The following is a 15,145-nucleotide window of genomic DNA, read 5'->3' as shown; positions in this document are numbered from 1 at the left end:
GAGTCATCTGGCGAGACTGGGTCCAGTGTTGGAAGAGGGTCAATGATCTCATGTAGACAGCAAAGGCAAGTGGCACGTTTTAAAATTGCTCAGTGTGAACTGGTTGGCACAGCATGCCACATGGGTGCCACTGCCATTTCAGAGACAGGAAGGTCAGGGAGGATTGATGGCACATTACTGGCTGCATATGCACATCAAGTCACCCTCGTTTGTACCTCAGAGAATGTCACACCCATGACAGGGGGAGTCTGTATACCAGGCAAAGCATCCCTCAGCTGTTGATGAAGTGCCCATGTTGGTACAACTTTGATGTTGACGTTTGGCAATGTTCAATATCTGCATCCTTGCTCTTCCAGGAGAAGGGCGTCCACAACATTTGTACCCCCCACAAAAATCAGTTCATCCATTTCCCGTGTTGCCCCTCCCTATTCCCCCCCCCCCCCAAGCATTGGTGCCCAAATGCAAAGTGGCCCCCCTACACCCCTCATCCATGAGGGGGTGCAGAGTGGCCCCCTTCATGAAACAAAGATGCAGGGTTCACCCCACCGGCCCCCCCAACAGCATGGATGCAGAGTTCTGACCCCCTTCAGGCGATTTCACTCGGCTTCGCAAAGAACACAGCGGAGAGCAGGACAGTACTTACTGACCTTCACAGGTTCCGATGACTCTCGCCTCGCGGGCGCTGGCTTTTCTAGGATGGGAAAGTGAAGGCGCACGAATGCTGATCGTCCAGCTGAAGATTGGAAACTGCTGTTTGGATCGCACTGGGACACATGATAATTTATGCAGAGGTTTTTTACATATGCAAACTCGGGTCCCGTCGCAGAGCGGCGGAGGGGCCGCCACGGAGTTTCCCCACCACTGGAAAGATCAGGCCCGGCAATCCCAGCATCGGGTTCCGTGGTGGGCCACTGCTTATCCAATTTTCTGGCCCAACCACCCACCACAGAACCTGACACGGAAGGAGAACAAGATCCTGCCCTGTAAGATAACAATAATTTTGCAACCTAGTTCACAGAATTTACAGTCAAAGAGCTTTCTACCACTCCCAATATATTGAAGAGAATGATTGTTTATTTCTTGTTTAGAAGAGGGAGTGTGTTAACAAGCTGCAATATAATTGAGAGGATAATAAAAGCAAAATACTGCGGATGCTGGAAATCTGAAATAAAAGCAGAAAATGCTGGAAATACTCAGCAAGTCTGGCAGCATCTGTGGAGAGAGAAACAGAGTTAGCATTTTAGGTCATGATCTCTATTATATAATTGAAAGGCTCTGATTTCACAAACTAGACTGCTGAAATTTTGCAGTCAATACACACTTCCAGTCACTTGCAGAAAAAGTACAACACGGACAAATACAGTCTTTCAACTTTGTTTTTTTTGCAGCTGGTGAGAGTTCCTTTTCATGTTTTGCTATTTGAATGCTTATCATCCTTCCCCAGTGCCACCAACATGCAACATTCTGGCCAATGAGTTTTGCTGTGTGTTTTTTTTTAAATGACATGACAGGAAGAGGAAGTTTTGCAATGAAATCAAGTGGTTTTGTCACATGAAAAGCTGTAAAAACAGGAAATGACATGGCATTCATTATTGGAAAAGCTCTGAAAATGTTACATTTTAGTAACTAATACCATAACTGTACTTGACCACAATGGGTTGTCACAATTACTTTGTCGTTTGTTATGCAAGTAAAAACTTTCCAACTAATGAAGGCTGTTTGTAGCAACTTTAGGGAATTGTGTGATGATTGCTTTTAGCTATTAAAGTAGGAACGGGCTAATACCTGTGAAGAATATTCACTGGGGTACTGGTTATTATAACATCTTCCCCATTCCTCCAGTACATGCTTTGATTGGCTAATTAAGAACCAATTAAACATAACAGTTGGACTCAATTAAATACTGAACATGTTGTAAGCTTTTTGTTTTGACTGTAATAGATTGCTGTCGGGTTGGGGTGGTACATGAATTATAAAAGTTAATCTTCCTGACCAGTCCATAATAGGACTTTGTCAAACTAGACCAACTTATTTAACACTGAAGGGCGCTCACCGAGACACTACTATAAAAAGACTCAATGGTTTCCTGTGTAAATGGCTACAGCCTAATCCAGAAAGCTCCCAAAAATAAAAGAATGCAGAATTTCTGTTGTTTATATGCTAATTAGTCATGATATTATGTGTTCAGATGAACACGAGAACTCTTAGCTTTATCATTGATTATTATGGTGCTTCATTTCTTTTGATTGCAAGGGAAGAGGTCCTCTGATATTTCAATAAACGATTAAAGACTCCAAGTACAATATAATAGCAATCCATTCATATTATGATAATGTCGCTGTCACATTAAAGGAAAAATACACATTACTATTTTGCCCTTGTAGATATAAAGCTGGACACAGAAAAGCCACAGTGTTGTACACTAGAGACCAATGCATTACTTTTCAAATCTATCACAAGTGCAAACTGGTGTGTGCCTAGGATGTCTAGGACCCTTGAATATAACAAAGGACTGGCAAAGGGGAAGTACACTAACTTTTTTTGGTGTTTGATTTTTAGAAGCCTTTTCTGGCAGTATTTACTGTCGGGCTAAGACCCCACCCTGTTCAGGGTGTCATGGATTTCATGGGTGCCTAAAACAAGTAAAGTAATCAGTTCCCCTATACATTCCAGAAATTCTCTCACTTAAATAGGCAACAAAATTGTTTCCTGCAAAGTGTTGCACCACAAGGCAGAAGGAAACTTGAAAAAAATCTTAAGTCAGTCATGACTGTCATATTTTCTTCTGCATCACCAGCCGACTCATGTCCATCCTGCACAGTGTCTTCCTAAATGATAATTCATATTCCATCTGAAATGGGCCTAAATTTTTCAGACAACCGATTATCCTACCCCCTACCCAAACCCATGATCAATATAAGTGTCAAAGGAAATCAGCTGCTTCTATTCAGCAGCTGTGACCAGACAAATGTAGACACATAATAATGAACATAAATGAAACCTTTAAAAATCTCATTTCATATTTTAGGACAAAGCTTTTGCCTGAAATTTCTGTTCCCCTCATTTTCAACTCTAACTTTACTCATACTGGCAACAAAGGATAGAGATTTGACTAGCACCTGGCATTTTCCCCTCTTTCAATCACCAGTAAGCTACTGCTGAGGTTCTGGGAAGAATCTGGGAAGAAATGGCATGGGTCAAGGGGCGATAAGATCTGCACCTGGTGGTAGGCTCAGAAAAAGAGGCATACTGATTTATAATAAAAGCAAAATACTGCAGATGCTGGAAATCTGAAATAAAAACAAGAAATGCTGGAACCACTCAGCAGGTCTGGCAGGTCTGTGGAAAGAGAAGCAGAGTTAACGTTTCAGGTCAGTGACCCTTCTTCGGAACTGATACTGGTTTATAATGCATGTCAATGGGAGGGGTAATCTATTTGTGAATCTTTCTCTGACACTTGTCAAGAACTATATTGGAGAAAAGACTAACCAGATGCAGGACTTGCTTCTCTAAAGTCATATTCTTATTAGAAATATAACAAATTGTTGATCCAATGCCCATGTGATTTCACAGAAGACAAGCTCTTAATCACTGCCATACTGACAAGGATTTGTACTTCCCAACAGGGAAGGAAAGTAAATCAGAAGACAAGTCACCACAGGTAGCTCTTGTGTAATTCCTTGTAGCCTGCCAGACAAAGACCTTCAAAAGGGGCTTGAAGGAGGTCACCTGTTGAACCTCTTCACTGGAAAACATCATGGGGCGAATAACCAGAAATCTTCAGAGAAATTTGGAGTTTAGCACCACCTCTGTGTAGCTTCTTCAGACAGACTGTTAGTAAGTACATTTATTAGCACTGCTATCCATTGGAAGAGGAAATCTCAATCTCTTTCCCTGTCTTTGCTCCAATCATTTTTTAAAAGCATTCCCAAATGTAGTAACTTTCTAGCTACACTACATGTCAGCACAAAGACATCCCGATGAAACTGGTGCTTATATCAAAGGGTAAGAATGGGGGGTTACATCAGTGTATCAGGCATTTTGTAAAGCTTACCTAACAGCATTTCAGTAGAGACCATTCCCCATTAAAGTGATTGGGGGCCATTTTGATAAGTATAAAATGGGCAACATCAGATCAGCTGCCCACCATGCATCTCTCCCGTTTGAAATGGAAATGAAAATTGAGAGAGATGTACAAAGGGTGTTTAATCCGATAATACCCATTTTACATTATTGCACAAAGTCAAAATTACGCCCAATGTCTCCAATTAAAGGAATCGTGTAGAATGTGGGAAACAGCATATTTCTGCAGTATTGGTTCAGTAATAAAGTAATATCGAATCTTCATTGTAGCATTTCCAGTTTTGCAATCGCAATGACCTATTATGAGATCATCAGTTTTGCAACAGATATATAATTGTACTGTGTGACACCACCTTTGGATTTCTTCTTCTGGGTTTTCCCCTCTTCTCCTAAAGACATGATTCACACTGAAGTACAGTTTTACGAGTTCTAGCATTGTTGGGTGAATCTAGACAGAGAATGTCAGCAGGCTATCCAACTTGTCTACATATCTGCAATTTTGAGCAGTTGTCACAACATAAGCATCACCCACAAGAACTCTAGGTACATCCAAGGTACACTGATGTAATTCATGTCGCGTCTCCTTAAACACGTGTTTCAAAAGTGTATTAAAAATTAAAACCATTTCACTGCAACAACAACTTATATGTATATAGCACCTTTAACATGATAAAACATCGCAAGATGCTTCACAGGAGCATTATAAAACAAAATATGACACTGAGCCATAAAAGGAGATATTAGGTCAGATGACCAAAAGCTTGGTCAAAGAGGTAGGTTTTAAGGAGTGTCTTAAAGGAGGAAAGCAAGGTGGAGAGGGAATTCCAGAGATTGGGGCTGAGGCAACTCAAGGCATAGCCACCAATGGTGGAGCAACTAAAATTGGGGATGTTCAAGAGGCCAGAATTAGATGAGCGCAGATATCTCGGAGGGTTGCAGGGCTGGAGGAGATTACAGAGATAGGGAGGGGTGAGGCCATGGAGAGATTTGAAAACAAGGATGAGAATTTTAAAATCAAGACGTTGTTTGACCAGGAGCCAATGTAGGTCAGCGAGCACAAGGGTGATAGGGGAATGGGACTTGGTGCGAGTTAAGATGAGGGCAGCAGAATTTTGGATGACCTCAAGCTTATGGAGGGTAGTATGTGGGAGACCAGCCAGGAGTGCATTGGAATAGTCAAGTGTAGAGGTAGGAAAAGTATGAATGAGGGTTTCAGCAGCAGATGAGCTGAGGCAGAGGCGAAGTTGGGCGATGTTACGGAGCTGGAAATAGGTCTTGATGATGGTGCAAATATGTGGTCGGCAGCCCAGCTTGGGGTCAATATGACACCAAGGTTGCGAACAGACAGCCTTAATCTCAGACTGTTACCAGGGAGAGGGATGGAACCTATAGCTAGGAAACAGAGTTTGGAGTAGGGACTGTAAACAATGGCTTTAGTCTTCCCAATATTTAACTGGAGGAAATTTCTGCTCATTTCTGGATGTCTGATAAGCAGTCTGATAATTTAGCAACAGTGGAGGCATTGAGAGAGTTGGTGGTGAGGTAGAGATGGTACACATTGTACACATGAGAAACTAATGCTGTGCTTTCAGATGATGTTGCCAAGGGGCAGCATGTAGATGAGAAATAGGAGGGGCCAAGGATAGATCCTTGGGGGACACCAGAGATAACAGTGTTGAAGTAGGAAGAGAAGCGATTGCAAGTGATTCTCTGGCTATGATTAGATAGAATGGAACCAGGTGAGAGCAATCCCACCCAGCTGGACAACAGCGGAGAGGCATTGGAGGAGGATCGTGTGGTCAACCGTGGGTGATGCTTGCGTTGTAACAAACTGTCACTTGTCAAAGGCAAGTTGTAGGAGGAGGAGGAATAGTTTACCTTTGTCACAATCACATTTGTGATTTTGATAAAGAGCCGTTTCAGTATTGTGGCGGGGTGGAAACCTGATTGGAGGGACTCACACATGGATTCAGGAAAGATGGGCACGGATTTAGGAGGTGACAACACATTCAATGACTTTAGATATGAAAGGGAGGTTGGAGACAGGGCAGTAGTTTGCAAGGATGGTGGAGTCAAAGGTTGTTTTTTTTGGGGAGAGGGATAATAAGTACAGATTTGAAAGGGGAAAGGGATAACACCTGAAGAGAGAGAGAACCGTTAACATCATCGGCTAACATGGGAACCAGGGAGGGAAGTCAGCAGTTTAGAGGGAATAGGATAGAGGGAACAGCAGGTGGATCTCATGGACAATATGAACTTGGAAAGGGGATGAGGAAATATAGGAGAGAAACTGAGAGAAAGATGCGAGTTCAGGGTTAGGGCTTGTGGGCGGAGGGACGCATTAGAGGAGGTTTGGCCCAGTGGGCTAGTTGAAGAGAGGTAAGCAGCAGAGGTGGCTGATCATACGGTCTCGATCTTAGTAACAAAGTAGTTCAGGAGCCCCTCGCACTTATTGTTGGAGATGAGGGTGAAAGAGACAGGAGAGAGGGGTTTAAGAAGACAGTTTGCAGTAGAGACCACTAACTCATACATCTCAAAAGTTAGCTCTCCACTAGGCATCACATCTGCCTCACTAAAATGATCAGTAGTGACTCAAAAAATGAACTTCCAAAGTAGGGTATTCCTGGCTGTTATTAGATTTAAGGTTATCTGGAAATTCCCTGAAAGAGTGATTATGTTTTTTTCAAAGCTAATAATAATGGTCTGCTTATTACCATTGCAAAATAAGGAATCTAGAATCCAAAAGCTTGACGGTTTCTTGGTTCCACCATGCCAGCTAAAATCATTTAAAAACTGTAACCAAGGGTTCAGCAAGTCCATCACCAGGAAACATGCAAGTGAAGACAAAATGCTTGGACCATTGAGAAAGAAAACCATTTTAACTGAATTTTGATTTTAAACACATGGAGGCTGGGATTCCCAGGCCTTACAAATTCCAGCAAATGAAGGGAGGTGAGAAGAATCCAATCCATAAGGTAAGTGCATTTTATTGCATTGCTTGTGGGTCAGGAAGAGCAGGTGTGCTGCCTCAGGCTCAACAGGTTCACCTCCAAATGATTGGACCCCTTGGCAATCGTCTGACCCCCATGATGTCCAATTCACTTCCCCACTCCTGCAATGTCCGATTCCCCCCCCAATGATGTTCAAATCCTGACTGCGATTATCTGGCCTCCCCCCAATATCTGATCTTTAATGACGTCCAACCCTCCCACAATATTCATCCCAACCCCACCCCCCTCCCAAATATTTTCAGTCTCCATAATAGTGATTTGCATATAGTTGAACTTTAAACACACATTATATAATGGGGGTCTTGTCCACCGGCTAAAGCGCCGGCGAGAACTCTGCATTCCCTCCTCTGGGGAAGGCCCGCTGCATTATGTACCAATTAAGCACTTAAGTGGACATCAGCTGGCCTGCCACGGGATTAAGGAGCCTGGCGACGGAAGTCTCATCTGCTGAGAGCTGCCAGCCAATTAGAGGCTCTCTGTGCTGCGACAGGCCTGCCCACTGTTGGGCTAATACCGTCGGCAGTGGGATGCGGCCCTTAATTGGGCATTAAATGCCCACTTAAGGTTCTCAATTGGCGGCAGGGCAGGAAGGCCGTCCATGGGCCTCCCGCCCCGGCCATAATTTGGTGGAGGTGGAAGGTGGTGGGTTCCCCCAACCCCCACCACCATCCCGCCCGATTACATGCTCTCCCCACCTCCAAAGTCACCGTGGGGGAAGAGCATAAAATTCCCCCCCAACATCTGGGTACTGACGTACCTTGGAGTACTTTGAAGTCCCTTTCGACCGTATCAACTTTCAAGTGGAACAAAAGAAATGGAATCATAAAAACACTATCACTTTTTCTGTTACCATTACTTCAAAATGTCAGTTTTAATGCAATTTTTTTTTTAGATTATTTCCATTTCCAAGGCCTATCTCACTTAGAACTGCTCATTTTCAGCCTTATGGTCTGTAACATTGTCCCTGGTTACCCAGGAACTATTGTAGTGTCTCATATTGCCATGACAAACGTCAATTTGTGCCACAATAATTTCTTCATTCAGGTAAAAAACCCTATTTAGGATGTCTTTATTTTAAACACATTTGTTTTATAATCAAAGTATACTGCACTTAATTTGGCATAATACGTACCGAACTGTTACAACATGATACCATATTCAAACATTCACCTGGTTCTTCAATGTTTATAACTCTGATTATAAACAAATACTGTATTGTAGTTGAGAGTTGCAATAAAAGAATGAGTAATGGTGGTACCAGTTTCTACTGTATAGTGTAGTGCTGTACCGATCTCCTCACATCATCCAATCCAAGGGCAACATTTATACTTCTACAAATGGACGTTTGTGATAATTTATGATTCAACGCAAACATCTGGTGTTGGTTTATTTAGCAATATAAAATGACCTACTGTTGGACAATGGGAGGCCATTGCTGCAGACCTTTTGTATTGGTATCTGCATCAGATTGAGCCTCCTTGTGACAATGAAAGAAGCTCTACAGTTTAATTAATGGATTCATAATTCAGTTAAACAATATGACAAAGGATTAAATCAATATCTAGTGTTGATCAGTAATCTAATCCAGTTAACACTTATAAACATCAGTAAAGAAGCTATGGACAGGAGGCAAAACTTACTGACTGATTTAAATGTTGTTATAATCAAATGTCTATTGGATTCCACTAATGTTTCCATGTAAAAGAATGATAAGGAATGCACTGGCTAAAACTGAAATTTGACTCTGAAGTGTCTATTGCTGTGGTTGGCAGCAGAGCATCTCTCACAGTTTGGGAGGGGCTATGAAAACCCCATCAGGCTGTGAACTTTCAGAGACTGCTGTCTGTATAATTTCCCAAATGATTCTCATTTGTGCAAGTTACATTCCCCTGTGCACATTAAGTCTGAATACAGAAGCGATTGATTAAATGAGCCTCAAATTACACAACAAAAGCCAATTAGTAAATATATAAAGCAGAGGTTCTTTTGATACAAGTTTGTCCACAATATTTGCTATTTATTTTTTTCAGATGTTTGGGTAATACACAATCTATAACACACATCAGCTCAACAGAACTCGCCAGTAAAGATCTCATTGGACAATTTGGATGTGGATATCCAGTCAAGTAATCAGAACACATTATTAGGACACTAAAATTTCACATCAAAGTTATCTATTCTTCAATGTCAAGTTAACATGTTCCTATAGAATTTAAAAGGTATCAGTCTAGTATGCAGCTATGAATCACACTGAGTTAATCAGAATTTTGAAGTGTCTACATTTTCGTCAATAAAATGGAGGAGGTGCAGTAAAAATAAGTCATGTGACATCACAGTATGCAAAAATAGCATTCATAGTTACTAATTAAATGCTATTACTAGCAACCAAATCAACACCTTTTTCCATCTGATGGACTATTCCATGCAGATACTTTGATATCATAAAAAAACTGGTTTGACTGTTGTTTTTGAACTGCCCTATGTAGTCATCTCAACAGCTTTCAGAAGTAATTTCAATATTAAAAATGTGTTTTTATTCTATGTAATATTCTACTGTTCTGGTATTTTGTCTTTATTGATTTAGAGCATGTTTTTATAAATACAGAAATTTAACTGCAATGAGAATTTGAATATGAAAATACATTTATACAGCAAAATCCATACAGGCTCCTTTGTGGTTTATGTGGTTATCGAAAGAACAGAGCTGGAAACTGTTGCTGCTCGTAAATTTCATAAAAAAGAACACACGGCATTTAGCGATAAGGTACAAATTTCCAACCTCAATAAAGGAATTACAATTAAATCACTCTACCCTCCTTCGTAGTGAAGAGCAAGCCCTCTCCTCGTTAAAAGCTACACATTTGTTTTCTACAGCTTTCAGATTAAAAGCAATGCCTTTTCCTAACACCAATCACAAACATAATCAATGACAGTTATTTCACAGTTGTTGATAATATTGGTTCATTGAATAACAATCACACAAATTTAACCATTTTATAGTCTCATAACAGTACTGAATACAGAACAAGTGTGTTTGGCAAAAAATACATTAATCAATACAATTCTTCAGTGTAAGATTAAAAACAGGGAAGGAAAAGGCAAATTTACCTTGTACAGTGAACTCAACGCAGATATTCACTCTTCTCTTAAAATATGTTAAATATGCGGGAGAATCCAAGCTTAGCAGCTGTGTAAGCAGCAGCCCTGAGAGACGAGTCCACACCCAGCTTTGTCTTCAATCATCATTCTGTATACAGGAAGCAGCAGATCTCCCACTTCCTCCCCTTTCTAGCTGCTGTAACTTCCCTCCTCTGTCTGTCTCTCTCTCATTTAGCCTTTCTCTTTGTGTGCCTTGTGCTCCTTTCCTTACAACTATTGCTCACAGCAAATTATTGTTTGCTCTTCTGCAGAGATCCCGCAGTACTTTACCAGCAATGGTCTGGCTGCTTTCTTGAGCTTCTCATGAAGCACCAGTTGAAGTAATCAGGGAATTTAATCTTACACTGAAATATTAAACAAAAGATGAAAACATTCTGAGGACTTGCTTTCCCCCTCCCCCACCAACAGAAACCTCTGTGTGACTTTTATATTCTTCCCAGCTGCTGGCATGAAGGGGTGTTCCCTGATCAGGGCTACCAAACCAGCATCACCAACAAAGGCTGTCCATATTAAAAATCAGAGTGATGATACAATACTGTTCATTTGCACCCAATCTAGTTCTATTATCCAGGAGTTTTTTTGTAATGTTCCTGTGAGGGGCACAGTGGACTTTAATAAAATGGATTGCCCCAATGTTACCATGGCAACGGTGAATGACTGATTTCCTGTGTTGTTTGTGTAAATGTAGCAATGCTGCTGTCTTTGCACAGCAGAGAACAGTAATCAGAACCTAATCTTCTCCTCAAAGGTTAAAAACAGTAACCTTTTTCTTTCTTCATGCGGTCCAAGTATACATCAATGCTATGAAAAAGGATGCGATTTGTTCAAAAGTAAAGCTCCAGCCATGACAGGTACTGATGCGAGTACAATTACATTAGACTCTACCTATGTTCTTTCCTTTAAGTGCCTCATTCACTGTTACCTCACCCAGTAATGATTCTTGAAGTGTGACAATTGAGGATTTACTGTTGATTTTTGTGAACCAATGTTCCTTACACCTTGTGTACTCTATACAGTATTCACCAGTAATTCAACCTGGGCATGGATAATACATGAATGGCCAGATTGAAATTGCTATTGATGTTAACTTTCTGGTAGCCATCATCAATGATTTCTATCTATAATTGTTGTGATCACCATTTACATTTCTATCACACTGAATTAACCCCAATGTTGCATTTTCACCTTCCGAATGTGTGTCACATTGTCTGTTTTGCATCTACAAACAAAATATCCCCCTTTGAAATGTGTCCGCGTGGATGCCAGAAACCTCTGCTTTTATATAATGCCTTATGACAGTTTTGGGATGTTTCAAAGTGCTTCACAAAAAAATGAATTACTTTTTGAAATGTTGTCACTGTTGTTGCATAGACAAGCACAGTAGACAATTTGTGCACAGCAAGATTCAGCAAACAGCAAATGGGATGAATGATCAGAATGATGGCCATGGCATCAGGAGACATCCCTATTCTCTGAGTAATGCTATGGGACCTTTTACATCCACATGAACAAGGCAACAGGGTCTCAATTTAATGTCTTTTTTGAGAAATGGCACCTCCAGCAATGAAGCACTCCCTCTGCACTGCTCTGAACTAGATCATTGTTTCAAATTTATTTGATATTTTTATTGAGTTTCTTTTATAATATCAGCATGCTATCAATTTTGTGAGTGGATTCTGGGGTCAGGGCCCATTTCAGCCAGGTTTCGATCCCATAACGGCTGCAATCTGGGGTTTCCCATGTGCATGCTCACTGATGCTACTGGAAGTTCATTACCATATATATTAAAATGAGCAACAATTATGTTGGAGTTCCCCAATCCTGTGACTTGCACTCCCATTGCATCATGGGCAACAGACCAATGTTTAAGAGATGTAACTGTTGCCAGGAACAGCTGGCACTGTCAGAAATGCTTTACTTTGGAAACTGCAGCCTGAAGAAACTTTTGACAGAGAGGGAATGGTAGCGTTGTGCTTATGTTATTGGAACACCCTCCCTGCACCTCTCTACCTCTCCATCACATTTTCCTCCTTTAAGACACTTCTTCAAAACTACCTCATAACCAAGCATTTGTTCATCTGACCTAATATCTCTGCTTCTCAACGTCATACTTTGTTTAATAATGCTCAAGTGAAATGCCTTGGGATGTTTTATTACGTTAAAGGTGCTATATTGTAATGGGCAGGTGAGAGATGATAGGGATGGTTCCCCCTTTTCCACCTCTCGACTGACCGAAGACAGCGTTTTTTTTTGAAGTATTATTTTAGCCTCCTTTACGAATATACGAACATACGAATTAGGAGCAGGAGTAGGACCCTCGGCCTCTCGAGCCTACTCCGCCATTCAACAAGATCATGGCTGATCTGATTGTAACCTCAACTCCACATTCCCACATTCTTGCCTACCCCCAATAACCTTTCACTCCCTTGTTTATCAAAAATCTATCTACCTCAGCCTTAAAAATATTCAGACCTTCCACCACCTTTTGAGGAAAAGAGTTCCAAAGACTCATGACCCTCTGAGAGAAACAATTTCGCCTCATCTCTATCTTAAATGGACGTGCCCTTATTTTTAAATGGTGACCCCTAGTTCTAGATTCTCCTACAAGAGGAAACATCCTTTCCATATCCACCCTGCCAAGACCCTTCAGGATCTTATATGTTTCAATTAAGTCACATCTTACTCTTCTAAACTCCAGCAGATACAAGCCTAGCCTGTCCAACCTTTCCACATAAGACAACCCACCCATCCCAGGTATTAGTCAAGTAAACCTTCTCTGAACTGCTTCCAATGCATTTACATCCTTCCTTAAATAAGGAGACCAATACTGTACACAGTAGTCCAGATGTGGTCTCACCAATGCTCTGTATAACTGAAGCATAACCTCCCTACTTTTGTATTCAATTTCCCTTGCAATAAATGATAGCATTCTATTAGCTTTCCTAATTACTTGCTGTATCTGCATACTAACCTTTTGTGATTCATGCACTAGGACACCCAGATCCCTCTGCTTCTCTGAGTTCTGCAATCTCTCACCATTTAGATAATATGCTTCTTTTTTATTCTTCCTGCCAAAATGGATAATTTCACATTTTCCCACATTATACTCCGTTTGCCAAATCTTTGCCCGCTCAGTAACCTATCTATATCCCTTTGTTGCCTCCTTATGCCCTCTTCACAACTTATTTTCCTACGTATCTTTGTGTCATTAGCAAATTTAGCAACCATACCTTTGGTCCCTTCATCCAAGTCATTTATATAAATTATAAACGTTGAGGCCCCAGTACAGATCCCTGTGGCACACATTACATCTTGCCAAACAGAAAATGGCCCATTTATGCCTACTCTCTGTTTCTTGTTAGTTAGCCAATCTTCTATCCATGCCGGTATGTTAGCCTCTACACCATGAGGTTTTATTTTCCGCAATAATCTTTGATGTGGCATCTTATCAAATGCCTTCTGGAAATCTAAGTACAATACACCCACTGGTTCCTCTTTATCCAGAGCACATGTTACATCTTCAAAAAACTCCAATAAATTGGTTAGATATGATTTCCCTTTCACAAAACCATGTTGATTCTGCCTGATTACCTTGAATTTTTCTAAGTGCCCTGCTACAAAGTCTTTAATAATAACTTCTAATGTTTTCCCTAAGACAGATGTTAAGCTAATTGCCCTGCAGTTTCTTACTTTCTGTCTCCCTCCCTTTTTGAGTAAAGGAGTTACGTTTGCTATTTTCCAATGTAATGATACCTTCCCCAAATCTAGGGAATTTAGGAAATTTAAAACCAATGCATCAACTATCTCACTAGCCACTTCCTTTAAGACCCTAGGATGAAGTCCATCATGATTTAATTGTCAAGAACAGACAAATGAGAGGTTTTCTCATAAGTTTAAAAAGAAAGATATATGCAACAACGCCCACACTCACACTCATATAGATACACACACACTCAAGAAAAGATAGAGATTATAAAGATAACATGCGTTAGGTCTGATGATTTTAAAGTTAAACTTGTTTTCCCTGGACTGAAGACTTGAGACGGTACAGGCCTGTAATCGTTTCCCTTGTTCACTGAAGAAAGACTTGGTGTGTTCGGGAAGACGGATGCGATGTTGCAGACTGCTCGTTACATTCCAACCAAAGCTTAATGGCGATGTCCTGGTACGATTTCTCAGGTAGAGAGTTCAAGGCCAAACTCCAGTCTCTGCCTACATGTAGTTTAAAGATGGTGATCTTAGGGAGTGTCCTTTGTCTTTGTTGGACTAGAATGGAATCCTCAACTTTGAACTAATGACTAAATTAACCAACACTGATTCCGCTTCAATTGTTCCAGAGCGCGCTGCCACAATCCTTTCTCCTGATTGGTCTGTTTGAATCCCGGCCGCTTTGGTGCACCTCATGTCTGTTTGGATTTGTTTCATAAGTTCATTATACAGTTCATAATTTCTCCTTGCGTGAGCGTGACAATATAAATATAAGTTGTTGTTATTATTGGACTAGTAATCCAGAGGCCTAGACTAATGCTCCGGAGACATGAGTTGAAATCCCACCATGGCAGCTGGAGAATTTAAATTCAATTAAATGAAAAGCTAGTATTAGTAATGGTGATCATGAAACTACCAGATTGTCATAAAATCCCATCTAGTTCATTAATGTCGCTTTGGGAAGGAAACCTGCCATCCTTGCCCGGTCTGACCTACATGTGACTCCAAACCCACAGAGGTGTGGTTGATTCTGCATTGCCTTCTGAAATAGGTTAGAAATCCACTAAGTGTATCAATTCGCTTCAAAAGAGTCAAATAAGATTAAAACCAGACGGACCACCTGGCATCAACCTAAGTGGACACGATAAAGAAGGGAGTGGAGTGGAGTTGAGGAAGTGAATGTT

The 15,145-nt window shown here is 40.9% G+C and overlaps 1 protein-coding gene and 1 long non-coding RNA gene across 3 annotated transcripts in view; one reads left to right on the top strand and one right to left on the bottom strand.

The window, feature by feature from the left end:
- The window catches only part of LOC137373770 (guanine nucleotide-binding protein G(I)/G(S)/G(O) subunit gamma-2), an 86,446-nt gene extending 76,082 nt beyond the window's left edge, over positions 1 to 10,364 (bottom strand). The window contains exon 1 of one of the 2 annotated variants that reach the window (XM_068039103.1): positions 10,203 to 10,364. The gene's annotated coding sequence lies outside the window, so the exon portion shown is untranslated. The remainder of the gene's footprint in view (positions 1 to 10,202) is intronic. The other variant, XM_068039102.1, reaches the window with a different exon arrangement.
- A 591-nt stretch (positions 10,365 to 10,955) lies between these two features.
- Positions 10,956 to 15,145, top strand: part of LOC137373477 (uncharacterized) — a 59,564-nt gene continuing 55,374 nt past the window's right edge. The window contains exon 1 of the long non-coding RNA XR_010975634.1: positions 10,956 to 11,104. This is a non-coding gene — a long non-coding RNA (uncharacterized lncRNA). The remainder of the gene's footprint in view (positions 11,105 to 15,145) is intronic.

The sequence above is a fragment of the Heterodontus francisci genome, chromosome 9 (genome assembly GCF_036365525.1).
Source record: "Heterodontus francisci isolate sHetFra1 chromosome 9, sHetFra1.hap1, whole genome shotgun sequence".
Taxonomy (NCBI): domain Eukaryota; kingdom Metazoa; phylum Chordata; class Chondrichthyes; order Heterodontiformes; family Heterodontidae; genus Heterodontus; species Heterodontus francisci.
Note: the sequence above shows the minus strand (reverse complement) of the source record. Positions and strands in the feature narration are given on the sequence as shown.